Here is a 26,211-nt window from a genome sequence, read left to right as displayed (position 1 = left end):
CACGTGGGCAGCAACGTGTTCTCCCGAATCCCGCCGAGTACAATGCAGCGTCCTGGAGTGCTCCCCAGCGCGTTGCAACAAGTGGGGTAATCCTTAATTTCTTAAGTGCTTTCCACTAATGAGGTGCTCTGTGTGGTTCGGGTCGGCCCAGTGATATCTCGGAGCAAAGTGCAACACTTTCCAGGAACGGTGACCTCCGGTTCGCTACAGAGCCGGGTGGGAGCCGGGCTGCCGTCGACCTGCGCGTGCAGCACCAGGTTCAGAGCTCCCGAATGTCACTTTCTCAGTCCCGACGTCTTGCTTCTTGCACGCGAGGGGACTGTGTGTAGTCGACTCTGCGAACGGCCCTGCGTGTGTCTGCGACTCCTCCGGGCTCCTAAGGGTCCCAGCCTTCAGTTCCGAAAGACGGGTGGACGTGCGTGCTTTCTCCACGTTCTCACCCGGGAGCCAGGCCTGTGGGTTCAGAAGGGTGGCAGGGCCACGGGGTCGTGTGCGTGAAGCCTGCGGGGGCTCGGCGTTCCTGCTGGACCCTTGCCGGGCTCACTGATGCTGGTAACATTTAATGCAGCGTCTCGTTAGGTTTGCATTGGCCCGGCCGAGGGAGGTGGGAACGCGCTTCTCGAACCACCGCCTTGGGGTCCCTCGGAGCTCTCGGTTTCTCCTTCCGAGTAATGTCCAGCCAGTCCGACTGGTGGTTCTTGGCCTTTGGTCTGTGTCAAAATCACCTGGGGGATTTGGTGACCCTGTGGAGGGTCAGCGAGCTTTCCAGGTGCTGCACTTGCTTTCCGGGTGAATCTGGTGCACACCAGAATCCAGAACCCGGACTTAGACTGTCTTATGTTTTCCTCGCTCTAGTCACCTGCTGATTTCCTGGGACCTCCTCTCCAAGCCCACGGTTCTTGAACTTGGTTGCTCACTGGAATCACCAGGGGGCTTTATTCAGTATTGGGACCTGGATCTCATTTCCAGAAATTGTTTTAATTGACTTGAAGTTTGACCTGGGCATCAGGCAATTGAAAAATTCCCCAGGGAGTTCCAGTGTTCAGCCAAGTTTGAGAACCATTGTTCGAACCCTTTTAAGTGACATCATATGACTCAGTTTCGGCTTTAGCCTTGTCACTGGCTTGAGGTTTATTGTAAACCTTCTCCCTGCCCCAAATTTCAATGATGTTTTTTCTGGACTTCGAACCTATTTTCACTCATACTCATCCCATGTGCATGGTCGTAACCTTTGAAATTTCTCAGACTTAATCAGCTTTTCAGTCACTCATCCTGTTTATCCAGCGGATTTGTTGGGCTCCTGCTGGCCTGGGGTGTGCGTCAGAACCACGGAGCTCTTCCTGCACCTGGAGGGTCTCCGGGGTGTGATGTTCGTTTGCATTTAAAGAAGTTCCACGGGTGATTCCCGTGCCTTTTTGCGACAGTTTTATCCTCGTGTCGGCCAATCCCAGAGTCTCACCCTGTTCACTCGCATTCTTAGCCAGCCTTCCTGTGGACGCACCGTGTTTCTAGGGCCAGTTCCCAGCCTTGGGTGGGTCCACAGATGAGGCTCTTCTGCCACTGGTTTGCTGGAGAAAGCACGAAACAGTGCTTGCCGGGTTCACTACAAGTTTCCTTTCCTTCTGGGCCCTTCTGGCTTCCCCAGCATCACCCCAGAAGGGCTTCCTCTGGCCCCCAGGCCCCTTCCCCTCACAACGGCACAGTCTGGCGGGTCTCAGTGGGAACTGGATGTCCAGACTGCCTGCCTCACCACAGTCTGCATGCACGGTGCTGCATGCAGGAGGCGCTCAGGAACTCACCGGTGGTGTCTTATTAGGCTCCTGCATGTTCAGCAGGCGGCACCTGGCCCCTTGGCCGGTAACTGTCCGGGAAATCTAATAGTAAGCAGTTATCACCGTCTCTGCAGTCTTCTGTACAGCCACCTGCGGCTGCGCTTCGTGGAGCCCCCAGGATGTGCCAGGCACAGGCGCTTTACGGTGGGCTTGTGTACGCTTCATGGCAGCCCACGTGGGCAGGGAGCACTTCACATTTGTTTCACCCAGGAGAAACCGAGGCACTGAGGTGTTACTTGGTTTGCCTGAGGTCCCAGGACTAGCCATGATGGAGCCACCATGGAAAGCGGCCTACCTGACCCGCGGTCTGTGTTCCTTACCGCTGCTGGCAGGGGCCTCTCCTCGTGGTCTCTGCCTTTACCTGGGGGGGGGGGGGGAGGGAAGACGGCCGTGGGTATTTCTAAATAGTGTGTCGAGTTACTTGGCCTCAGGTTTCAGGGCGCCTTATTTACTGTTACTGTAAAAAAATAAAAATAAAAATTACGTCATGTAACTAGGAAAATAAGAGGAGTAGGCATAGCCCCCTCCATATATACTCACCCCTCTCCCATAATGACACGACTGTTGCCATTTTGGTGTTTTTCTTTCCAAAGCACTTTGCCCCCCCCCGTAACATCACTGTCACATCGTCATTGAGCATGGGCTGTGGCAGGTTGGTGGCAGATTTGAACATCCCAGAATTGACCACTAGGAGCGTACCAACCATTTCTTTGAGGAACACTTGGGGAATTTTTATCTGCACTCAAGTACGTGCATTGAAGTCCTTTGACTGAAAATAGAGTTGGGGTTTGTCAGACACAGACTTTTGCTTTGTTGTTTTGCTTTAATGGGCATTTAATCTAGCCACAGTCAAGTCTGGCTGCATGCTGGGACCGTTCTACCCAGTCAGGAAGTTCCCTGTGCCCTCAAACACTGGAGTAAAGCACAGTCGCCCTGGCAAGCAGGTAATTAAGTGGAATCAAAGACCGTGAGTGAAATCCTACCTGCCAGTTGCCTTCATTTCTGCCCTAAAAGTCTCTGTGGTGTTTTGTTGTGAGACACGGATCTGGGGCCGTGCTCTGGGTGTCCCGGAGACCAGAGACCAGTGGCACTGGCTGACTGAATCCAGGGAAGGAGACAGAGCAGAGGGGGAAAACACTCACAAACTGGATTTTGACTACGCCACAGCTTAAATTCAAGAAGAACGGTAGTTGTAAGAGTAGACCCTTTAAATCCAAATCCAGGAGACTTGAGTGAAGTTGAGGATGGGGAATGAAAATCAGCTTGAAAAGCATAGCATAAAGAGGAGTTCAAGTAAATGTATCTTTTTAAAAAGGAAAGGTATTAATGCAAGCCTTATTATCTGGTTAAATACTCCTATTAAGAGATGATACATTTCAACCTAATATAACTTAATTTTTAAATTTGTATAGTCTCTTTCATTCTCAATAATTTGACTTGAATATGTCTATAAGGCATTTTTCTTAAACAAGTTTCCCCCTAAAGTTATAAAAGTCTTTTAATAAGGTTATAAACATCTGTACCTTTTATCCCAAGGAGGACTATATTTTGTCAACTGGGACTGCTAATAAGGTAACTCCTCTTATCCTTTTGTAGTAGCACCCAGAGAAATTAAGTTTTTCAAGGAATCATTGAAATACAAAAATCTGCTATAGCTTGACAGATACTTGCCTGCCAGTTATTGATCAATTGTTGACCTGAGACCTGTTCTGGAGAACGATATAGTTTCATTATATTAACACTGTTCTTTCTGTATCTAAGTACAAAGGCCAAAAATGTTATGGGAGCACTACTTTGGGAAACCCTTGTCGTTTATGCATTTGCTATTGTAGTATTTAGGGGGTCTGACCTCCTGTCAGGCATCTCTAAAGCCAGAGACTCATTGCCTTAGCATAGCCCCAGCCCCCCACCCTCTACCCTACCCAGGCTCCTGGGGTCTCCTGTGGGTATGTAGGAATAAGAATATTTAAAAAGCTTTCCTAGAAATGCAGATGTGGTGAGTGGAAAAGGCATTGGGCTAAGTGTCAGTTGACCTGGTTTTTATTTGATTCTGTAACTAACTTGCAATATGAGCCAATCTGTTAGCCTCTCTGAGTGTGTTTTCTCAGCTGTAAAAGTTGGTGGTTAGCCTAGATCTTCAAAATTGTTCTTCTCCGATTCTCTGATATTCTGCATGTTGTCACCAGACTCTGTAAGTGTGTCTTCTTCCTGGGGAGTTATTCTATAACTCCATGTCTTAGCTCTTGGAACCTAATTCCCCTCATTTTACCTTTGCCAGGGTAGTTAATACAATGTCGAAGACAGCTAAGGTGAAATGTAATCTTTCTCTCTAGGGGCTGCCATCTAACACATGATGTATTTGCTCTAGCCTGAAAATGGTTCATGCTCAAAATTTTAGGTTCTCTAAAATGAATTAGTGCCATATTTGGTCAGTGTAAGCCTAAAATTTGGGGAAATAAATTTCCTTAAAATGTGAGATGTGCCCAGGTTGGTGTGGCTCCAGGATTGAGCACTAACCTGTGGACCGAAAGGTTGCTTGTTCCATTCCTAGTCAGGGCACATGCCTGGGTTGTGGGCCAGGTCCCCAGTTGGGGGTGTGCAAGAGGCAACTACTCTATGTTTCTAAAATAAATATAATCTTAAAAAAAAACAGTGAGATGCTTATTTACTTAAATAGCTAGAAGACTAAAGGGCAAGTCTAATTAAAATCTCCTGGAGGTAATTAATACAGTGAGAAATTTGAGAAGGTATAAAACAGGGATGGGTATGAGGATGTTGATATTTAGTGGACAGTGGCCATCAGTAATGAAAGAGATTAATAAATGGTTTCTGTTGAAGTTTGTGTTCACCCTAACATTAGATTGGTTGTCTCCATGAGGGACTTTTAGTAAATCAAAAGCTCTAAAAATTAACAAGAATTATTTCAACAGACTTAGCTGGCACTCGGGTGATATACAATGTCTAGTGAATATAACCACTATTAATCCAATTTGTTGACAACAGATGCCAGTCAACTACATCTATTTACTGATTTTTGGAGATGAGCTTGTTGAGCATGGGCTAAGACAATAGTTTCTGCAGTGTTTTTGGCCTTTCTCTGTGTTTGTGTGTGTTTTAAACTGATAGGGTCAGCCTTTGGAGATGTGAGCTTTAGAGAATGGACTGGATTCCCAGGCCCATATTATTACATAAACAACATTAGTCTTTGGTGCAAAGTTGTGTTACTTTTCCTCCCTTTCAGAACTCTCCTCTGTATTCTAGACACGATTCTTTATCGTAAGAGGTTAGGAAGCTCACAAATAATGTAATCTTGAATTTACAAAGATGAATGATCTTTCCAAGAAAAAAATTGGGACGTAACCAAAGAATGCTGTTGTGACTCAAAGAGGAGTGTGGCTATTCTGGGAATGCCAATAGTTTCCTGTATTAAGAATAATTGGTGGTGGGAATTTTAGCAACCCAAGTAGGCTAGTTAGGAATAATTTAGATTTGGGGGTAAGGAGGGATTTCAAAGTTTACTTTACATAGGTGTAACCTGTCATACTTAGATAAGAATGATCATTTCCAGAGGTTGTAGTGAGTGTGGGTTCTCCTCTTAAGTGTGATCCTTAATGTATGTGTGTGCATTTGTGGTTTTCTCATGAAAGAGGGCCCGTTTTTGAAGTGAAGGTCAGTTCTGTCTTGCCTTCTCCCCAGGTGTTAGGTGTCGTACACACACACAATTTTGATTGTGTACACCGAGCCCTTCTATACAATGGGTGTCGTCGGCATTGATTTAATAATACATGAGCCACCAGATGGCAATAGAAAAAGTGTTTCTATAGCGTATAATCTGTGGTTTCCATAGATGATTTTTCCCCCTTCCACGGTATGCTACTTCTCAGTATACTTATGCAACATATAAAATTGTTGGCTATGAACAAGGTGAGTTTATAATCCTGACAATGCAAATCAAAACCAGGAAATAGAATGGCAGTACAGTATTACTAGAAAATGACATTTTATTTACATGAGCACATGTATGAATTATTTCCAGAGAGAGTGGGTTCCCAAGGAATCACCTTATGGTTTCTGTTAGTGTATAGTCATGCCTTCACTTACACTGTTTTTATGCAGCATTTAGCTCTGCCGTGAGCTGTGATGATTTGCAGAACGTTGCAGGAAGCATGGCTCTCACCCTGCAACATTTTATGTAACACCTTTTAAAGGGGGCCATGCATAAGTTTACAGACAGTGCACATATTTGTGTATTTTCAGGCCAAAGGTATTTTTACTTTACGTAGACTTTATTTTTGCCTTGTAGGCATGTCCCATTTTTCTAAGTATATCTCCTGAGCTCTCCTAAGCTGGCTCTTCTAAGGCTTTCTTTTTTTCATAGCTAAGACTCCTGGTTATAAGCTAGAAAGTCAGTTTGAATTACTTAAGAAGAAAAGGATTTCATTGGAGACATCCAGGGGATTCACTGTGTAACGAAGGATACCTTGAAACTTGGCAAGTTTAGGGTCAGCTCCGCCTTAGGAATAACTGGAGCCAAGTGTCTGCAGTCTCCTGGGTACCGTCTGCCTTGCCGTCACCTCTCGGCATGCTTCTGCTCCTGTGCCGGAGCCGTGACTCCCACTGAACACTGGGACCCAGCTGCCACCAGTCTTCGCACTCCTGTTGCCCAGACCCTGAAGTAAAGATTGACTTAAAGCTTTGGTCGTGATTCCAAAATTTGTGAAATGCCGAGGTTTGTATTTTAAAAGCGTGACCTTGAGGGGGCAATAAAGCGCATTGACTGCAAAGCTGAAGGTGGGTCGGGAGAAACCAGAACGGACGACTGGAGACCAGCCGGGCTGTAGCAGCAGGTGCAGTGAGAGGGAGTCGTGGCTGGGCCCAGGGTGGTCGTGCTGGAGGCAGAAAGCACTGGGTAGAGTCGAGAGACTGAGGAAGATGCAGAAATGGGCAGGATTTGGTCCTTGGTTGTGCGGAGGGTGAGCAAGAATATGTCCAGGGCGATGTCCAGGTTTTCGGCTTGCACGACTGGTTGAGCGGTTGTTCAGTGAAGTTGCACCGCCTCAATGAGGGCAGTACGATCATGCTTTTGGTCGTAAATGTGTTAACATGAGGCGCCATTACAGCTTCCACATGGAGCTGCTTAGACGGCGTTTGGGTGTGCGTTTTGCATCAGAGGAGAGGTCTAGGTGTTTGGTATAAATGTGTGTGGAGACAGTATAGCATGTGTCGTACGAGGATGGGTGTGGCGTAAAATCAAACTGGCTCGGTCACTTACTAGCTCTGCTTCCTGGGGCTGGCCGTTTAACTTTACTAAAGCATTATTTCTCGTGCCTGAAGTAGGCATAATAGTTGCACCTACTTGATACAACTACTGTGAGGATCATTTGATATGATTACAGGTAAGGTGTCTAGCATGACCGAGTGCATAACATGCATCCTGTAAGTGTTGTTATGTACACGTCTGTGGACAGGACATGCCTCATTCACCTTTCCTGTGGCACCAGGTGTTAAGGAGCACTGCAGGGCACAGCAGGGGGGGGTGGAGACCTGACGTGGCTGGAGTCTAGTAATGTTAACCTGGCTGAGATTTACTGGATGAATGGAGGGAGGAGATCGGAGTGATGGGAGTGAACTGGAGAATGGTTGTGATAATATAGGAATAATGAGTATTTGACCTGGGGCGATATTGGGGTGGAAAAATAGTTGTGGTCAGTGTTGCTGCAGAGGCGAATAAAATTTGGACCAAGAAAAAGCCATCGGGTTCATTGATTAGGCGGGGAATGTTTGTCTTGCTGAGTATAATTCTACTCGAGTTGTTGGAGTATAAAGTGACCAGAGTTGATTACAGAATGAATGGGTTGTGAGGAAACGCAGCCAACAGGTGCGGGCTCCTACTGCTGAAATTCTCAAGCAAGGAAAGAAAACGAGAATTTGAAATGTGTAGCGACAAAACGACCTCAAAATGCCTTAGAAATGTTTATTTTTCCCAATTTGAAAACTGTTCTCAAGGCTGAAAAAATAAACGTGGGCTGTTGTCATCTGGCAAAATGTAAGTAAGCGTTACAGTTCTCTGAAGGGATCATTTCGCAGCTTCATGTTTTGTGGTGACTGGAGGCTTCTAGCAACGCTGCCGCTGGACCCGATGTGGAGGATTCCCACCCTCTCTCTGCTGCAAGCACACGCAGGCCGCGCGCAAACTACCAGGAGGACTAACCGAAGCGTTCCTGACCCTGAGAGGCCAGGAAATCCCAGGCGCCAGAGTGAGGAGAGAATTCCAGGCTGGGGTGGGGTGGGGAGTCAAGGCCTCCGGTGGTTCCGGGTCTGGCTGTGGGCCCCAAGGGCTTGGTCCCGAGGGCCCCACAAAGGAATGGGGGTCACAGTCTGAGGCCTGCCTGAAGGAGGAGGGCAGCGGGGAGGTCCCGTGCATGAAACCTCGAAGGACTGGCCCGACTGTGCACAGAGGTCTGGAAAAACCTTGCCCGCCAGTCTGAGAAAGTGTGGAGAAACTTGTTGTCATTCTGGGGTTGTGCATAACTAAGAATTAAAAGAGAGAGAGAGAGAGAGACAGAGAGAGAGAGAGAGAGAGAGAGGGAGGGAAACATCTAAACCCCAAGGCTGTATCTCACATTGGGGCTGGGTTCCATTTTAACATTTTGTATGATGCAGCTAACCCTCAAGCTGAGATATTACCATAAAATCTGGCCCAGAGCTATGGAAACCAATGGCGCCCTCAGAAATAAGTGTAAAATCGTCCCGCAGCGCAGATGAAAAGCCCAGCACTCTTGTAGCCGAAACAACGCGTGCCACAGATGAACTGCAATAAAAAGTCGCTGGCCACACAGGAAATGAGTCCCTGTGAAGCCGCGTGAGCAGATGGAAATAGGCAGATTGGTGCTTCAGGAGATGCTCCTGGGACCCGGGGTTAAAATCACTGGAGATAAAAGGGGTAAAGACCATAATGGAAGAACATTGCCGGTTAGAAAAACAACATGCAGATCTGGAAAAGACCCTAATAATATACCTTCTGGAAGTGAAAATTATGGTCAATAAATAAAAGAACCTCAATGGACAGGCTAACCAGCTGTAGGAATAATTGAAGAGAAAACTATTGCTCTTCGAGGAGATGTGTGGAAATCACTTGGAATACAGGACTGGGGAATGAGGAGCTGGGCGGGAATGAGTGGTGAAGACTTACGAGCTGTAGTGGGAGGCAGCGCAGTGTTACCTCTGTGAGCTCCCAGAGAACAGCACAGAGAGCGAGAGAGGCACCATCCGAAGGTGCTGAGAGTTTTCCGTAACGAATGCGAGGCCACAGGCCTTCGGTTCAAAAAGCACAGTGAACCCCAAGCAGGGTAAATACAAATAAACTCATACCCAGACATTGTAGGTGAAATACTAGGAAAAAAAGACAAAAGCAACCCAAGGAACTGACGTCTAGACCTGCGAGCATTTTGTTCAGAGCAGAGGTGATTGAATAATGTCCTCCAAGTGCTGAGCGGGAGAAACAACCACCAACTTGGAATTCTGTTTCCATATAAAGTAACAGTCACAGTAAGGGTGAAATACAGACTATAGATAAAGACAATGTTGATCACTCAGACTTGCTGAAGGAACCAGTAATAGATGTACTTAAAGAAACCAGAAGGAAGGAGTGAAACGCAAATAGCTAAGTGATAGGAAGCAATATGTCCCTGAAGTTTACTCTTTATGTCTATGCCTTGTGGTTCGAGAAAAGTGAGCATTAGCAGTCTCCTCTAGTACTGTATAGTGGACAGATTAGTTTGAGAGTTCATTCATTCAGTGCGTACTGAGGCCTTTCAGTGAGCAAGGTACTGTATAAGCCAATAAAGGTACAATGATAAATAAAGCAGTCCCTTCCTTCACAAAGCTTATTGTTGATTGGGCAGAGACACACCAACAATTATGTTGCAGTGTAAGTGACCCTGAAGGGCCTGTTGAGCCATACAGAGGGTTCAGAATCTTGGGGGATCAGCTCAAACAGGATTTTAGCAGGGACAGATAGGCTGTGTTAGATTCTGGGGACTCAGGTTTGCACATGGGAACCCAAAGATGAAGGACTTGGGTAGAAAGAAACTGAGCAACAGAAGTGAGGAACTCAGTGTCTGGATAATAGCAAGACTGTTGTCAAACAGAGTGACTGCACACCAACACTTTTGTGTTTAGCCAACGCATTCCAAAATGACCTCCTTTATGTTCCAGTTCTTAGCTGTGGGGGCAGAGGACTTTGGCCACATTCAGTGCACAGGGATGAACTTCTAAGGACGTTCGAAGGAGAGTGTACATGTGGAGGAACATGGTTAAGATAGGAAGTCCAATGAATGAAAATGAATGACAAATGAGAATGTTTGCATTCACAGTTCTGTGGCAGCTTGATATGGTTGGCTGGTTGTTTTTAACTGACAACTCCTGGACTTTGACAATTACTTAAATCTAGTATCAGAGTGTTAGAGTTGCAAAGACAGAGGTCCTCCGCATCTCTAACTTTGCTATTCTTTTTCAAAAGTGTGAGGCATAAGTTGTGGTATGTTTCTATGTAGGTGGAAACTTTGTAGCAATTTAAAATTTATAATTCAGCGTTTTATTTGCTGCAAATGTAGCTTAAGAGGTTTCTTAAAAAAAACTAAATTAAAAAATTTTAAGCCAGGATATCTTTGCTTCAATAGTTGCTCTTTCTTGGGTAAATAAATTGAATTTCATCATATGATAGATACTATTGGCAACAAAAACATGAAAAACAAACAAAGAGCCAAACCTCATTTGCTCTGTGACTTTTCCCAGATCAGCTGGTGAGGAAACGTTGGGAGTCCTATCCCGCTCTGACACTCACTCCGCCTTTCTGGGGAACAAGTTGGGTCAGTTGGAGTCCTCTGTCCAATTAGTCAACACTAGGTGACCCTGACCAAGATAACGAGGACCTGCATTGTTCAGACATCTTTTCTAGTGGCTGACACAGCACATGGGAAAACCAGTGTCCTACATCAGCACTAAAAAGGGTGTTGTGGAGGTGGGTTTAATTGACGTGGAAGGATGTTCAGAACATATTAGGTGAAGAATGATATTATACTTCGTACAGTGTAACAGTAGCTTGTCTTAATTGAGTGTTTCTTATGTGTTGAACACTGAGCTCGGCCTTTCTATGCAGCCTGTATATCCTCTTACAGCCCTGTTTCACAGATGAGGAAACAGTCGCAGAGGGGTCAGGGTTACCCACTTGATGAGTGGGGGAGCGGGCTTCGAACGCAATGCTGGCCGGCTCCAGAGCCCCTGCTCTTGGTCCTGGCTCCGTGCTGCCCTTTGTGTGTGGCAGGGGCACGCGTGGGGAGCTCTGAACACGAGTCAGCCACTCCTGCACGTGTAAGAAGACGAAAGTCAGGAGCGCAACCTGCCAAGATTCTGGTAGCAGCTGTTTCTTAGTAGAGATTTAGGTGTTTTCTTTTACTTTTTTCTATTTTGTGATTTTCTATAATGGGCTTAGGTTGCTTTTGAAATACATAATATAAAATGTAGAAAAGTGTAATAGATTTAAAAAGTAATGGGGACGTAATATTAAGTCAGAACTGGATAAGAAATTACTCAGTTTTATAATATGTCCATCGAGTATGGTTGAAGGAATAGACCAGCCAACTTGATGTGCTTCTCTGTTATAAAATTATTTTTTCCTGAATGTTCTAAGTTTCAAACAACAAGCATTTGTAACTTTTTAAAAAAATGATGAGAGCACTCACTTACCATAATGTGGTGGTACTAGTGGATTTTAGGAGGAGTATGCTGTTGAGGTGGTTTAGTGGCTTCGGCTGAGATTGTTTTGATGGGGACCTGAGGATCCTTTTTTCTACTTGTGGGGACTTAAATGACTGTTTTGGGCCTTATCTTGTTCATCTATTTGAAGAAGGCATGCTGTATCTGAAATTACAGGTTCATTGTAAGAACAAAAACTCCTTTGAAAAATGGATTGGTAAACGCATTTGTACCATTGATTTCTGGTTAGTGCTGTTTAATCTTTGTTTTATGATTCTGGTGTCAAATTCTCCTAATAGTGAAACAATTCAATAAGTTCAATTTTTTATAGTACTGTATTACATACAAAAAAATTGAAGCATGTAATTAGCTGTAACCAAAAAATTAGGGGTGCTTTTTAAATGTAAATGTTTTATATAAATTACAAATTTATCAAAATATGGTAAATATAATATAAATGTAAATTAGGGGAGTGTTATGTGGGAAAGCGGCAGTGCACCAGGCAACGATTGGAGTGCCACCTGGCCTGTGGAAACGCTCCGATTTCCGAGGACGGCCCCGGCACACGGCAGGGCGCCCACTGGCCACGTCTCTGCCACGCACGCCCGCACGCCCGCACGCCCGCACTTGTTCCCTCAGCGCTCTAGAATCCCTGCGGCCGCAGGGCTGCCCTGGTTCTTGCCTCTCCCCACGTTCGGATGCTCAGCTTTTCCTCCAGTCTCTCTGTTTTTCAGCACGCCCTCTTTTTGCTTAAGTTAGCTGGGGTTGCTTTTCTTAAACAAATGGCATTCAGACCTTTTAAGATGGGGGGAGGGCTTAATAAGCACTGCCAATAATTTTGAATATCACATTATAAATATAAAATTTTGGAAGTTCTAATAGTAAGTATTTTAAGGCAGTTAAAGGAACACATGCTGATTCTGAATGAGCAAATGAAATTGGTCTCTGTGTGTTTTGATTTTGTTTCCATCTTTCCATTTTCTAGACTATGGGGGGAGTGAGAATTCTTTCTCCTAACCTTGCTTTAGCTGCCTCTGCGCCCACACCTTCCTTCCCATTTCTCTAGCTTGTCTTTGCCCTGTGGCTGCGCTCCCTTGGGCCGGCCAGCCAGCCGTGGGCTTGCCTCTGCCTGTCCCTCTCTCCTTCTCCTGTTTTTGAGGGGCTGTTTTTCTTCCCAACCTCACGAAGGGTTCCTGCCTGCAGTCCCGCCTCCCATTTGCACTGGGGCCGGTTTCTCTTTCTGTATACGGTAGCATGCGTGCCCAAGTGCAGATGTGAGGATTGCTACAGGTAAAGACACCTGAGCAGGATGCTCGATCAAAATAGGGGTGCCTTTGTTGTTTTAAGCCTCTTTATTTAGCTTTGGTAAGTAAGGAGGCTTATGGTATCTTTTTTATGGCAGGATTTCAGTTTTTATACTCATGTTGTGTTTTATTATGTAGTGCTTCTTATTTAGGAAAAATTACATGAGCTGGGTTAAAAATTGTACCATGCTAAAGTGTATGGAGTGGAAAGGCTTATTTCTCTGGCCCTCAGTCCCCTGGTCCTTCTGCTTGAGGTCACCACTGTTCCCAGTTTCTTAAGCATTCTTTCAGTGACATTTTATGTATAATCCAAACAAATATTTCCCCCTCACCCCCTCCCTTTGGTTTTATACAAATGGTAACGTTACCTTGGGAACTGCCCTCACTGTACTTCTTTTGTCACTTAACAATGTCTCTTAGAGATCATTTCATATTAGCACCTGTACATGTGTCTCATTTTCAAATACATACAGAGAGGATGCTTTTAAGCCATTGGCTATAGAGCGTTGGCATTGTAACATGATAGTGTCTTGAGTCCAAGAACTGGGTTCAAATCCTGGTTCTGTCATTTATGAGCTGTGTGTCCTTGGCAAGTTACAGAACCTGTGTTTCAGCTGCTCATTTATAAAATGAGAAGTTAATATGTCTTCACAAGGTTTTTGTAAGGATTAGAAGAGATGTATATAAAAGCATTTAGCAGAATGTCTTACTTAATAAATCACAGCTATAATTGTGCTCATTAATTTATCAGATCAAATGAATGCCTAATGTGTTTCTCCTTCCTTAGCTAAAATAAAACACACAGAAGGCATTACCTGTTTCTTGATTTTTTAACTTACCCTGGTTGTTCTCTTCCTCTAATTCATTGTTTATATTCTCTCTCTCCTCTCTCTCCTTTCTCTCCCCCCAAAATGATGTTATGTATTTCTTTTTCTTCTTGAGGTTTCTTGGCTTGCTTGTGACTTTCCTGACCTATCATGCCGTCCCTGCCGTTGCATCGGGTACCATCAATTGTGATTCCCTGTAAAACCTCAACAGAGAAGGAATGTTTCTGGTGACGATGCTCCAGAGTGAATTTAATATTGGCAATCACATTTATTCCAGTCACTAGACAGATGGTTCTTTTGTGATTGGGATTTCAGCTGCGATAGAACTGAGATGTAGGTAAGGATGGCAACTGGCAGTGCAATGGATGTGGGGCCGAGATGCCGCAGATGCATTTGGACAGTCCGTGGGGGCGGTGGTGAGGGGAAGGGTAGGTGCATCGGGGTGCATGTGTAAGTAACTCACTGATCATTCAAAACCGTCCTGATAGGTCAGAGGCACTGGGGACTGACAGGGAGCAGCATGCAGGGTGTGGTGTGTTAAAGAAGATATGGTGTACATAACCTGTTGAGATAGCTGAGCTGCCTCACTAAGCTATTTGAATGTTTTGATTTAGGGTGCAAGCTGTCTAGCTGGGGGGAGCCTCTACCCTTTCTTATAGGGGAGGCATGGGTCTCCCTTGGTCTGCCAAGCTGCCAGGCTTGGAGGAGCCAGGATAGGTGCACCCAGAAATGTTTGTGTAGTGCCTTTTCAGGGGGCCGAGTGCTTGTGAGAGCATCTGGGGGCCCAGCTGGCGAGGGAAGGTACTGCTCCATCAGTTTGATTCCTTTTACCCTGTGGCTGGCGTGGCCTGAGCCGGCTGGCTTACGCCTTAGAGGTTTCTTTTATCCCCTCTGCCAGAGTGCTTTCGTGTTTTCTGGGCCTGATAAGTTTTCACCACATAGATGATATGTATACGAGGGTATACATAACCCCCCCCCCCAAAACCACAGGATTATCTTCTGGAGGGCAGGCCCTTCCCCTGCTAGGTGAATGCTCTAGGCACCCATCTGTACCAGTGCGCCAGCCGGCGATGTTGTGAGAGGCCACATTCAGCTTAAGTGAATTTTTTTTTTGAAGACTTTCAATGTGTTTGCCCATTTCATGGTGGGTGATTTACCAGTGTACATGTATGTTTGCATGTACACACTACGCTGAGTGTTCAGCAATTTTTGACCAAAAATGGCATGATCCCCATGCCCCTCCTTCCTTACTCATCTGATCTTACCCTGAGCAATTTTTTTTGTTTGTTTCCCTGGATGAAAAAATTCCTCCAAGGGATACATTTTGCTGATGCGGAAGAGGTGAAACATAAAGTGGCAGAAGCACTAAGACATCAACATCGATGAGTTCAAAAACTGTTCTGAGCAGTGGAAAAAACGTCTCAATAGGTGTGTTGCGTCAAACGGAGAGTACTTTGAAGGTGACTGAAGTTTAAACACGTAAGAGTAAATGCACAATTTTTTAAAATGAACCTGTTTTTGGGGGGAGGACCTTCTCGTATGTACTGTTTGATGATCTTAAATGTTTTGTCCTTTTTGGCTTTCTATCGTTGTATGCTGCGGTGACGAGGAAGGAGCTGTTATCTGGTGATGGTCTCGTCTGTTTTTGTGCCACTCAAATAGCCTTTTGGCCTTGGAACTACAATCACTGAAGGAAATCCAAAGAAATGTAGCACTTGAAATACATTTGAATGCTCTGTTCAAGGATTTTACTTTTGTTGTTGCTATTTATTTACATTAAAAATCTGAGTTCCTCTGCCATTTGCCTAACCCTTTCTTAATAATCCTTTTTTAATTTACTTCCCTGAAGGTGTGAACATTTAAAGACATGATGACTCGGCTGTGTACCCAGGCTTTCTGAGACAGAGAGAAAACGAATTTCAGTGTGCTTAACAGGATTGCCCAGCAGTGATGGGAGGGGCGTGGCGTGGCAGAATCCTAATTCTTCTGCCCTTTCGAAATGCTGTGTCCAGATTCACTTCCCCTCTGTCCTCGTGTGTGGGTTCTGGAAACTCCAGAAGACCCTGCTGCGTGCCTGCACCCCCCTTCAGCCCCGCGCCCGCACCTGCATGTGCGCCCTGCGACACCCAGCCATTGTGGGGACCTGACTCTCATGTCCAAGTACCGTTGCCTTCCTCTGCAGTTGGAGCTTTCTTCTATTCCTTGCTCTTGTTTTACACATAACTTGAACTCTGTGGAGAAAGTTAAAGTAATAAAAAAAGTATATTTTTATATTATACAGAATAAGAACGCGTGTTCCTGTAAATTGCTGCTTAGTGTTCAGAATTGTGTATTTTGGTGTCAGAGTTCCTTCTTTAAACACTGGCCTGGTTGAATATTTATTGATCTTTTTCTCTTGGTTGGTGTATGAAAACTCTAAAGATAGAGGAAGAATTTTGACTAATTTTTATTCTTTCCAAATAAGTTATCAGAAATAAAACCAGATCTGTGGTGCCAGTTCCTGGTCTTTGCAGATTTTAGTCAGATGTCTTATGTATTAAGCAATTGCTCTGTTTAAATGATATGAATTACATCCTTCCCAGAATAAGTCCTATTTCAGAGATACGGAATTCAACTCATCTTTGATAAGAAAGGAAATACGGTCTTTGATATCTTTTTTGCTGCTTATAGAATAAGACAAAACTTTATAGTGTTAAACCTGACCAAAAATATTTAAAATAATGATTTTGATCGATCTCAGGAATTAGAGAAATTATTACTTTGATGCTGCCAGGAAAAGCGTAGCTTAAAAATATCAGCGAAGGCTGAGCAGTCTCACTTTAAACCTGGCACTGGATAAAAACTGAGTGTAGCCTGTAGACTCTCGCAGAGAACATCCCGAAATCCTTGAAGTTTGTTTTTCTTCTGAAATTTAACTCTTGCTAACATAATAGGATTTCAGGATAGCTTGCTGTCCTGAAATTAAGATATTTCAGGGAATATCAACTGAAGGCTCTGGAAATGAAAACTATTGGGTATATTTATTGTATGTGAAAAGAAAATTTATTTTTTGACACTAAAAAGTCTTTCAAAAATGTAGAAGCAAGGTGACGCTATGGAATTTTTTGAAAGATTGCTTAGAAGCCTCAAAATCAAAGTAAAAATGAATTAGAAAGTCATCTTTGATTTCCTGGGTCATTTTGTTTGAGTCGATTTCTTCAGAGCACGTAAGGTTTCTAACAGCACAGCTAATGACAGTTCTGGGTGGCCATCCTGTGAGCAGCGGCCTTCGGCCTGTCCTGGTACCTTGGCTCTGGGTGCTCAGCGCAGGAACGTGAATCAGGTGAGCGGGTCAGAACCTGCTCTACTATTGTAAGAAGAACTTAAGGTACTTACTTGGCTGATTCTGAATCAGCGTAATGATCAATTTATGTGAATGACAAGCCATACTTTTTTTTGGTAAATAAAGGTATTCTAAAGATCTTATGGTATCTGAAGAAGTTACTTTCTAAAGAACCACTCTTCATGCTGTAACAAAAATTATTTTTTAAACCTAAAATTTAATAAAATAGATGTGCAGTTGTTGTTGACAAGTTTGTAATCATGTTGACAAGATTCAGAGGTCAAACCGAACAGGAAGTCTAGAGGGTTTTGCTTATACCTGTGTCTTCCGGTCTGTTTGCCCCTCCCGTGTCACACGTAACCATTAACCATTTTTATTAGTTGCTTGTTTTCATTTCTCTTGGTTATAGGCCTAGGAGTGGAATTGTGGGGTAATATGATAATTTTGTGTTTAATTTTTTGAGTAAACTGACTGTTTACCACAGTGGCTGAACTGTTTTATATTTCTACTAGCAATGTGTGGGAAGTCCAGTTTTTCCACATCCTTGCCGACACTTGTAATTTTTCTTTTTAAAAAAATCATCCTAGAAAATATGAAAGTGGTATCTTATTGTGGTTTTGGTTTGCACTTCTCTAATAATTTGTGATGTTGAGGATCTTTTCATATAACCATTGGGCATTTGTATGTCATCCTTGGAGAAGTATCTTTTCCCATCTTTAAATTGCATTGTCTTTTTGTTGCTGAGTTTTAGGAATTCTTCATATATTCCAGACACTAAACCCCTATCAGATAGATGGTCTGTTTATTTCCTCCCATTTTATTATTAGTTTATTCCATGTTCTTTTTGCAAATACAAGTGTATACACACACACATTCTTATTTCCCCCCGTCACGTATAAAAGGTAGCATATTACACACAGAGTTATAACTTGATTTTTTTGTGTAGCTTGATCTTTTTCAACCTAACAATATAATCTGGAAATCGTTCCATGTTAGCACACAGGAATTCTCGCTCTCCTTCCCTCCCCCTCCTCCCCTTTGCATAACACCGCATGGTATAGATATACGAAAGTTTGTTCAACCCGTCCCTGGGCTACTGGGTTATTTTTTAGTCTTTTACTATTCCAGATAGTCTATATCAAATAGTCTTAGATGTGGGTAGTGTGACACGCACTTGTGCTGGTGCGTATCGTGTGATAGGTTCCTAGACGTGGGGTTGCTGCAGCCAAGGCCCGTGGTCTTACAGGCGGCATGCTTGAAAGCAGACATTCGGTCACTCTTGCCTGAGTTTCTTCCTTAGCGCTCCCATCACATTTTATCATTCTTTATTCCTGCAGGAGCTGCTACACGGTGTCAGCGTTACGGCTCACCCAGAAGTGTGGCTGCCCCTGTTGTGGGTGCTCGTGAGTGTTTTACAGGAGAGCGTTGCTATACTTCATGTAAATGGACCTATTATCCTCAACCCAAACCCTAAACATTTCAGTGGACACCCACTTTGGTTTTTATTCTTGGTCAGAGAAAATATGGAGGAGGGGCTGTGCTGACTGAGGCGGAGTGTTCCTCCTCTGTGCTACAACACACTCTTACCTGTACTCAACTTCTTGATTATTCTCCTTTAAAAAAATAAATTGAATAGTTGTGAGACAGGATAGTAAGAAGCTAGGAGGATTCCTTGGCAAGTGGGATAGGAAAACGGAGACAAATGACTGAACAAACTGAGCAATTTACAGTCATATGCAGACAGTCACTGGGGGGAGGAAGGCCCCCAGTGCGCGGGGGAGGGTGCAAAACTGGGAAAACAAGCCCATCGCCCCCAGAGTGATGGGCCCTTTCCTCCTGGAGACAGCAGCGAGGCCTTGCTGCACTTCAGCTCCAGGCCCAGCGAAGCCGCAGAACCAGACAAGCGATGCCGCGCTGACCCTGGGACAAGCTGCACTGACTGGTGGCCCCTGCCTTGTCTCTGACCAGTCAGTGGAGCCCACGTCCCTGCAGGAGCACACCTGGGAAACTGATGAACACTCTGCTGAACCCTGCCCTGAGGTTCCCGCCTGCCTGCGGGAGAGAGATGGGAGCCTCAGGGTCGGCGGGTGCTGTCCTCGGGGAAGCGGCCCCTGCCATTCCCTCCCTCTTCTTCCCCCGGTTCTTTCCCCATGGGCACCGGCCTCCCAAACCAAGGTAACGGGCAGCGGGCAGCCTGTCCTGGGCCGACCCCCAGAGCCTGTCCCCCGGGCTCCCTTTTCTCAGACGACTTCTACGCTGGACACTTTCTTGTTTCACTGTCCTCACTTCTTTTTCTTTTTTAAAATATATTTAATTGATTATGCTATTACAGTTGTCCCATTTTGCCCTCTTTATTCCCTTCCACGCTGCACACCCCCTCCCACCTGCATTCCCACTTTAGTTCATGTTCATGGATCGTACATATAAGTTCTTTGGCTTCTGGGTTTCCTATACTATTCTTACCCCCCACCCCCGCCGTCTATTTTCTGCCTACCATTTATGCTACTTATTCTCTGTACCATTTCCCCTTCTCCCCTTCCCCCACTGATAACCCTCCATGTGATCTCCATTTCTGTGATTGTTTTTGTTCTAGTTGTTTGCTTATTTTTTTTATCTTCTTTTTGTCAGATAAGTCCCTTTAACATTTCATATAGTAAGGGCTTTGTGACGATGAACTTCTTTAACTTAACCTTATCTGGGAAGCACTTTACCTACCCTTCCATTCTAAATGATAGCTTTTCTAGATAGAGTAATCTTGGACGGAGGTCCTTGCCTTTCATGACTTGGAATACTTCTTTCCAGCCCCTTCTTGCCTGCAAGGTTTCTTATGAGAAATCATCTGATAGTCTTATGGGAACTCCGTTGTGGGTAACTGTCTCCTTTCCTCTTGCTGCTTTTAAGATTCTCTCCTTCTTTTTAATCTTGGGTAATGTGATTATGATGTGCCTTGGTATGTGCTCCCTTGGGTCCAACTTTTTTGAGACTCTCTGAGCTTCCTGGACTTCCTGGAAGTCTATTTCCTTTGCCAGATTGGGGAAGTTCTCCTTCATTATTTCTTCAAATAAGTTTTTAATTTCTTGGTCTTCCTCTTCTCCTTCTGGCACCCCTATGATTTGGATGTTGGAACATTTAAAGTTGTCCTGGAGGTTTCTAAGCCTCTCCTCATTTTTTTGAATTCTTGTTTCTTCATTCTGTTCTGGTTGAATGTTTCTTTCTTCCTTCTGGTCCACTTCATTGATTTGAGTTCTGGTTTCCTTCCCATCACTGTTGGTTCCCTGTAGATTTTTCTTTATTTCACATAATGAGACCTTCATTGCTGCCTAGGTCTTTTTTTATGCTGTTGAAATACCCAGTGAGTTCCTGGACATTTGATAACCAGTACTTTGAACTGTGCATCTGATAGGTTGGCTATCTCTTTGTCGCTTAGTTGCATTTTTTTTCTGGAGCTTTGGACTGTTCTTTCGTTTGGGCTTTTTTTCTCCCCTTTGGTGCACCTATTACGTAGTAAGGGGTGGGACCTTAGGTGTTCACCAGGGTGGGGCAAGTCACTGGTTGTGACACTGTCTGTGGGGACAGGTCTGAGAGGGAACAATAGCATTTGCTCTGCTCTCTGTTGGCTTTCAGTCACTTCCCCCGCTACCCACAAGCAAACTGGGCCCTTCTGGTGCTGATTCCCGTGTGGGTGGGCTTGTGTACGTTCTAGGACCCTGTGGGGCTCTCCAATGAACTCTCCTGTGAGGCTGGGAGTTTCTCCCGCCACCGCCTCAACCCCCACAGGTGTTTTCAGTCAGAGATCTGAGGCTTTATCTCACCCTCGCTGGGGCCCTGGGTTGTGTGGTCTGTTTCGCTCCCCAGTTGTTCCTCCCGGTTTGTCTGTTCACGAATATGGAACTGCCCGGTCTGCAACTGGGTCCTCACCCGGTCCTCCTGCTGCCTTGCCGCAAGTCCTCGCTCCCTGGCTGCCCATCTCTGCCCCTCCTGCCAGTCTGGATGAATGTTTCTTTAACTCCTTGGTGGTCAGACTTCCATACAGTTTGATTTTCTGTCAGTTCTGGTTGTTTTTTGTTTTTAAATTTGTTTTTGTCCTTCTTTTGGTTGTGCGAGGAGGCACAGTGTGTCTACCTGTGCCTCCATCTTGGCCAGAAGCACATTGTCCTCAGCTTTAATAAGTGTCACCTGGGCTCCCGTTGTGAAATCTTTCCTGCAGGAAGCCAAGAACCCACGCACTACTAGCTGCCCCCAGGCAGACTTGTTTGGGGTCAGGTCCCTTGTCCAGGTAACAGTTGCAAAGATTGACCAACTGTATGTGAAAGCCTGCCACTGTTACTGGTTATCGTTTCCCTTCATTCTGTTGTCCTACCTGTGCCTAATTCCTTTCTCTGTCTTTGGAGGGGTCATCTCAGGGGCATTATTCATGAAATCTTCCCTAACTCACTCAAGCTAGAATAGTATTCTGTCTCCCTTGTGTTTTTTGCAGCTTTACATAGTAACCAGAAGTTCAGTCTAGTATTGTAGTTATGCACAGTAAACTCCCCTGTTGCGCTGTGGAGACTCCTTGAGACCAACGTGTGTCTTTCTCAGAGCCTTGAACTTATTTCATGCTCAATCAATTATAGCTCAGCATTTTGAGTGAGTTAATGTGTAAGGTTTTATGCTGTTTCCGTAAGTGTAAGTGTTCCCCAGGGTCTCATTCTGGGCTTTTCTTCCTTGTAATCTCACCTGCTCGTTGCCAGCTACCTTTCCTAAACAAACGATTTCGTCTGGGTCTGCTCGTTCCTGCCCCTGGTCTGACCTGTGGGCCTGACTCACCCTGTCTCATGCCTTATCTGACCTGCAGGAAGCATTTGTGCTTTTGCAGTAAATGTATGCATAAATACACTTTCTCATCTTTTCCTCATCTTTTCTCACTTTTTTAAAATATAGTGTTACTCAGGCTTATTTACTGCCTGCCCGCCTGCCTAGTCAGTTGCTGGCCCCATGGTCTCTACGTGGAAATATTTCACGTGTCTGTGGCCTCCACCCGAACTCGGTCCCCACTTGTTGTCTGGGCTATTACGTGACTGACTGTTTTTTCAGAGAATAAGTTCCCTTTTTAGTCTTAGAAACCTTCCTTGGCTTTCTAGAACTTGCCGAGTGGGCCCAGCATTAAATGCTTACCACCAGCCTCTAGACGTCTCCGGGCCCCTTGCCAGCCTGTGCTCGTGTCCTCCTCGTGCAACCTAGTCCGTGTTTCAGGGACACAGTCCGTGGTTTCCACCCCTCGGTGTTGCCGTCATCGAAGGAGTCTCCTCAGCTAGAAACCGGAGGCTCATCTGACTCCACCTCTTCGAAGACTCCCTGACTCCCCTCCGCCCCCATCCAGTTACTCAGTTTTGAAAGCCTGTGGGTTTTACTCCCCTAAATACTTCTCAAATTTGTCCTCGCCACTCTGAACTTGCTGCCTATATTCTTGGTCAAATTCATCCCCAACGTAGTTCCAAACCTGAATTTCACCATGAATCTCTGTTTGTCGTGGGTCTTACCACACAGCCTTCAGGGATCTTTGTAATTTGGGCCTTGTTTTCCTCTGGATTGGAATCTCTTCCTGAGTTCCACTTGGCACTCTCAGAATACTGAATCGCCAGTGGGTCCCCTTGGTTGCTCCTCGGTTTCACAGGTCCCTTCAGCCCTGAACGGTGCCTCCTAGCTCCCCCTCCTACCGCTGTCCGGACAGACTTCAGCTCATGTGTTGCCTGTCTGCTCGGGCATCACTCCTTGTAGCCTTTCGGGTTGGTGTCCTCCATACCGCTCACTGGCTTGGCCCCCCAGTACCCTGTGCATCTTCCTACCCTGGGACCTTTCTCATTATGGTTATGGTTTATGGTATCAGTCTCTTCCTCCAGTTTGAGAACTTCAAAAGATAGGATTATTTTATTCATCATTATACTTCTTGCACCTGGCACAGTGTCCATTACATAATAGGACCCAATAAACACTTGTTGTTTGAACACATTGTAAAATTCATTTTCCTTTACCATTTAAGTTTGTGCTTATTGAGTTTCCAGAGCTTGCCGGAAAGATAGGAAGAAAATGTGTGGTTAACAAGGGCCAGCATCTGGGTGGGGCATAATATATATGGAGATTCCTCAAGGGAAAAACCTTCCAAGCTTACTCAGGTTGTTGATCAAGTTCAGTTCCTTGCACTTGTAGGACTGAGGTCATTCTTGTTGGCTGTCAGCTGGGGCCAGTCTCTCCGCTTCTAGAGGCCACTTGCCTTCCTCCTCAGGCACAGCGTGCCCCCCACCCCTCCCCCAAATCTTCAAAACTGCACATCGGGTCCTTCCTGTGTTTTGAAAATCTCTGACTACTGCTTTCGGCCAGAGAAACTCTGCTTTTAAGGCCTCCTGTGCCCAGATTAGACGTACCGGGATCATCTCTGTAGCCGAATGAAGGTCAAATGGGCCTTTTGACCCATCATCGCAGAAGCGATGTCGTCTGTTCCCAGGTCCAGAGACGGGAAGGTTTCTGAAGTTCTGCCTGCTGCAGTGCTGTTCTGATAGCTTGGGTAACGGTTCTGCTTCAGACACTAAAATGTCTCTCTGCCCTTTGACTTCAGAGTCTCATGTCCCTGCATATGTGACAGGGATTTTAATCGTGTGATGTATCTCGTAATGTGGAAGTAAGCTCGAGAGAAACGAGTTGAAATGGACTGTTGGTGCTCACGATGAAATCTAGTATGCATTGTCCTAGGGAAATGGGATTCATGCTTCTCTCCTTTCCATGTTGCAATTTTAGGTTCAGATTGTGTTTGTCGTTGATCTCCTGGTTCTCTTTTATCCTAGCATTGAAACTAGAGTAGATTGTTTGGATTGTAAGCAGAATGTTTTTTTAAAGTAAACTTTTTATTGAAATAGACACACAGGAAGGCACACAGGTAATAGATGTATTACTTGATAAACATTCGCAGATGGAACATACACATGTAATTAATAGCCACATCAAACATTAGTATATTTGTCCCTGCAGCCTGCTATCCTATTGGTCCCTTGGAAGCAGTTTTCTTTGCCTATTAATTTGATGAGCTCTTAGACTATCTGATATGTATGTTTTTTTATTACAGATTTTATTCTTTTAATTTAAGGAGTAGGTATGAAAAGATAACCCTTAAACTGTTTGGGGCATGGGATAAGAGTAGTTAGGAGGCAGCTCTTGAAGGCTTATTTACTACAGAGGATGTCCTAATGACCAAAGGTGATGTGGGGCTAGATTCCTTATCTTCTCAGTAATAGGAAATAAACTCCCATCATGTAAGTAACTTTTACTTATAAACATGGGTTTTATACTCAAAGCAATAGTGGACTTCTCCTTTTGCTGTTAAAGGGGAGCCCTGGCCAGTGCGGCTCAGTGGGTGGGCGTCATCCTGTGAAATGAAAGGCGGCTGGTTTGATCTCGCTGCTCGGGGCACGGGCCTGGGTTGCAGGTTGTGATGCCCCCAGGGCACATACGGAGGGCGGAGAGCTACTGGTCGGTGTTTCTTGCCCTCCCTTCCCTTCTCCCTTCTCCCCTCTCTACGATAAGTTAAATAAATAAAACAGAGACTGGAAAACTGGTCTTTAGGAAAATCATCCTGATGGTCCAGTTTTAGGTGGTTATTTTTATATTTTTAAGGTCAGAGTTTTTAGTGTTTCTCTTCTATAATTTTATTAAATCTGTGCCCGGAAAAAGTAAAGGATAAGATGTCAGAGTCTGTATGTTTGAAAGTTAGGTCGAACATTAGAAAGGAAGTCTTTTTCCGTGGTTAATTTTTCTAATTTTACAGATGGCAAGACTTCCATGTCACATTACTTTTTAAACAGATTAACAAGGGTTAGGGAACTATATTCAAGCCCTATATAGTGTGATGGACTCTGCTAATGGAATACCTGCTAGTTACGTGTCGCTAGAACTGTATTTACCATACTGTTACCAGAAGAGTCCTGGACTTTCCGGGAAGGATAGCGTCTTGAACTTCACTACCCAACCACTCTTTGGTGATGCCTGAGTCACACAGGTCCTTTTTAAAGCACAGATTCTGATGCGGTACTCTAATGTAGAGATTTGAGACCTCAAAGCAATAGACCATCTCATAAACATTGGTGCACAAGGACTTATGACCTGGGCATCAATAGCCTGTTTTTTCTAATACATATATTATAGTGACCCCAGCCTTTGATATATAGCGTCCTCGTTTTTATATGCAGCATCTTGACCTATTGCTCTGTACTCTGCCCTTATGGATTATTGCATACATTTGTGTATGACATACATAATTTTACTTTTTATTTTCATTAATATTAAAAGCCTACTGACTTTAAGGAGAGAAAAATAGGGACACATTTTTAAGTGAGACTTTAGGGGCTGCACTTAAAATTCTTTTTATAAAGAATTTTATACTTCACCAAGTATGTGAAGAAGCTCTTACATGATCACAGTTCCTAGGGACCACAGCGATTTTGATTTTAATTACAGATGATGGACTACAACAGCGTTTCTACCACAGAACTGTTTTAAGGGATTAAAGTGCATATCAACAAAATAAACCAGCTTCTTTCATAAAAGTATTGTTGCTAAATAATATATTTTAGTATCTATGAAAGAGTGCTGTAACAATTGCTGAGTAATGTCTTATGCATTTTTAAAAAACTACATAAAGAGTTCTCAGATCCCCTGAATTTCTCTGTGATGTTTTGCTGAACTAATTTCCAATGAGCAGGAGAATCTCGTTGTTACAGCAAAAGCGGCAGGCTTTGGACCATCATTAGGTCGTGTTGCGTGAACCCGATACAGTCCCTCTGAGAGACCTGGGAAGACCATCTCGCTCGCTGTGCGCTCCCTGGGGACAGTCCGTCGGTCAAAGACAAAGGCAGAGGCAGACATCTGTTTGTATCGAGTGGGTCAAAAGTAGGTTACAGTTCATGTGGAAAACAATACAATTAATAAGTAATAATACAAGAGTAAACTCTTCTGTTTTGTGTATTCACAACTGTAAACCTAGTTTTGCCCCACCTTGTATATAATTGGTAAAATATCTTTCAGTGTAACTTGACTAAGGTGGTTAGTTCTTTCTCCCCAATGGATTGCTTACGTTCTGTCAAAATGGTTGTTCGTTTAAGAATGAAGAGTAGCGAAAAGTATAAAGAAAGGAAAAATCA

This window comes from Phyllostomus discolor, chromosome 13, assembly GCF_004126475.2.
Source record: "Phyllostomus discolor isolate MPI-MPIP mPhyDis1 chromosome 13, mPhyDis1.pri.v3, whole genome shotgun sequence".
Lineage (NCBI taxonomy): Eukaryota > Metazoa > Chordata > Mammalia > Chiroptera > Phyllostomidae > Phyllostomus > Phyllostomus discolor.
Note: the sequence above shows the minus strand (reverse complement) of the source record.